Here is a 3,067-nt window from a genome sequence, read left to right as displayed (position 1 = left end):
CGAGTTCCGCCCGATGCCAGACAGTCCAGTTTCTCCACGTATGAGTCTGGGTCCCCTGAGTCTTGCCCGGAACTGGAGTTCAGAGCTGTTGGGAGCTTGTGTCTCCCTCCCGATTGAAATAGCCAGCCACGTACTCAGTTGCCAGCCCTCTCCGCGTGTGCGCACTTCCATACCTGTGCACTTTACTTCTGCACCTCCTCTGAGTCTCAGTGTGCTTTTCTCTTTCCTTCTAGTTGTAGAATTTCTACTCAGCCAGCCTTCCTGTGGTTCTGTATGATGTCCGTTTTGTCTTTTAGTTGTAGTTTTGAAGTGGTTGTGCGAGGCAACAATTTCAGGTGTTTATGTATGCCGCCATCTTGGTTTCTCCACAACCCCTTCTTCTGACTGAAATTACATTCCCTCTTCTGTGATTTCAGATCCTATGTCTGACTCCTACTACAGTACAAGGCACCTTGGGGATAGTGACCACAGCTACTTCTTCTTCATATCCCCAACAGCCATGCACCCAACAAATGTTTGCTGGAATGGAAAAAAAAAGTAATACTCATCTTCTGTACATTTTTTGTTTAACATATGGTAACTGGTATTTGTACTTTTAAAGGAAATGCCTAGATTCTGGTTTTCAGGGGGAAAAAATTTCAGATTCACTATCACCACTTCCTTTCCTCCCATAAGCATTCAATCCACTGCAATCTGGCTTCTGCCCCAACCATCTGCTAAAAGTGTTTTCATTGTGCTCATAAGTGAATTCCATATTAGAGAAGCCAACAGACATACTTCAGAAGGAACTTCTCAGGAGTATTTGATGCAGTGAACAAATATCGCTTCTAGGAAATTACTCTACCTTTGGCTTCCATGATACCACACTCATGATTTTCCTCCTCATTCTGTAACATTTCTCAGAATTCCAGCCTCAGTTGTCTTTTTACTCCAAGACTCTTGCTGAGTGATTCACTTGACTTTCATGATTTCAAGTACCATGTCTATGTTGATGACTCCTGTAGCTTTATGTTAGGTTTTGATAGTTCCTTCCCACCTCTACCCTTCCAGCCCATTCTGGCTATTCCCAGTATGAACATCCATTTATATGAAGATTGCCCCACTCCTTTCCTGAAGTCTGTCCCAGGTTAGTAGATGAATATAGAAGCAATGTTCACCTCACACCTAGACAGATTTTAAAATCCATTTATATGCAACTAGAGCCCGGGTGCATGAAATTTGTGCACGGGGTTTGTGTGTGTGTGTGTGTGTGTCCCTCAGCCCAGCCTGCACCCTTTCCAATCTGGGATACCTCAGGGGATGTCCAACTGCTGGTTTAGGCCCAATCCCTCTCACAATCCGGACTGCTGGCTCCTAACCACTCACCTGCCTGCCTGCCTGATTGCCCCTAACCACTCTACCTGCCAGCCTGATAGCCCCTTAACCACTCCCCTGCCAGCCTGATTGATGCCTAACTGCTTCCCTGCCAGCATGATCATCCCCAGCTGCCCTCCCCTGCCGGCCCAATTGCCTCCAACTGCCCTCCCCTGCAGGCCTGATCGCCCCCAACTGCCTTCCCCTGTGGGGCTGAGGGGACTGGGGGATTCTGGATGGATGAGGTGGGGCTGAGGGGACTGGGAGACTGAGGCTGGATAAGGCGGGGCTGAGAGGACTGGTGGACTCTGGCTGGATGAAGCATGTGGCACTTGCCACCCCCTGGCTGGGCTGAGGGGACTGTGGGACTCTGGCTGGATGAGGTAGGACTGAGGGGACTGGGGGACTCTGGCTGGATGAGGCGGAGCTGAGGGTACTGGGGACTGAGGCTGGATGAGGCAGGGCTGAGGGCACTGGGCAACTCCAGCTGGATGAGGCAGGGCTGAGGGCACTGGGCACTGCCATCTTGTGGCTTTTGGTGCCGCCATATTGTGAGGCCATGGCAGTCAATTAACATATTCCCTCTCTATTGGCTATGGGCGCTGCCATCTTGTGAGGGTGTGATGGTCAATTAGCATATTCTCTTTTTTATTAGATAGGATGATGAAGGGCAAAGTTGCTGGGCACTCCTGCATAGATATAGTGGTGACCATCATAAGCACATGAAATTGAGATGAATTCGCCTGAATATTTATATACTAGAGGCCTAGTGCATGAATTCGTGCATAGGTGAGGTCTCTTGGTGTGGATTGGGCCGAAACTGGTAGTCGAACGCTGCCTGCTGCTCCTGCCTGCCACTCCAGCTCATCCTGGCCCCGCTGAGCCTGCCCTGGGCTCGCACCCAGTCAGTCCTGATCAGGAGAGGCTCGCACCACCATAGCAGGGCTCACCAACATGAGCCCTGTGTCTGGTGCCCATCCTGAAGGGGTTTGTGGGGGGCCGGGATGTGATCGGCCCTCCGGGCGTGAAATGGGATGCTTTTGCTGGCCCAGGATCCAGATCCATCCTGCTGATATTCGCGCCGGTTGTCGGGAGCCACCTGGCGGCCGATTTTATATTGTTTCTTCCTTGTAGAACATCTAGGGAGGGGAAGTGGCCATGGTGCCTGAGGCCGACTTCCAGGAGGCCTGCGGTGCAGGTCCATCAGTGCCTGGCCCACCCATTCTCTGGAGATTGGACCTGCAGGACTACTGAGGGAGTGAGTGGCTGCCACTGGGCTGGTGGGCCGCTGGGATGGGTCAGTCAGCTGAGTGGCACCCCCGCTGTGGGAACGCACTGACCACCAGGGGCAGCTCCTGCGTTAAGCGTCTGCCCTGTGGTGGTGAGTACACTTCATAGCGACCAGTCAACAGGTTGTTTGGTCTTTCAGTCGCTTAGGCTTTTATATATATACTAGAAGCCCAGTGCACGAAATTCGTGCACGGCGGGGGGTTGTCCCTCAGCCCAGCCTGTACCCTCTCCAATCTGGGATTCCTGGAGGGATGTCTGACTGCCCGTTTAGGCCCGATCCTGGTGGGATCGGGCCTAAACGGGCAGTCGGACATCCCTCTCACAATCCAGGACTGCTGGCTCCCAACTGCTTGCCTGCCTGCCTTCCTGATTGCCCCTAACCGCTTCTGCCTGCCAGCCTAATCACCCCCTAACCACTCCGCTG

This window comes from Cnephaeus nilssonii (genome assembly GCF_951640355.1).
Source record: "Cnephaeus nilssonii genome assembly, chromosome: X".
NCBI lineage: Eukaryota > Metazoa > Chordata > Mammalia > Chiroptera > Vespertilionidae > Cnephaeus > Cnephaeus nilssonii.
The sequence above is the reverse complement of the archived record's forward strand: the minus strand, read 5'-3'. Positions refer to the sequence as shown.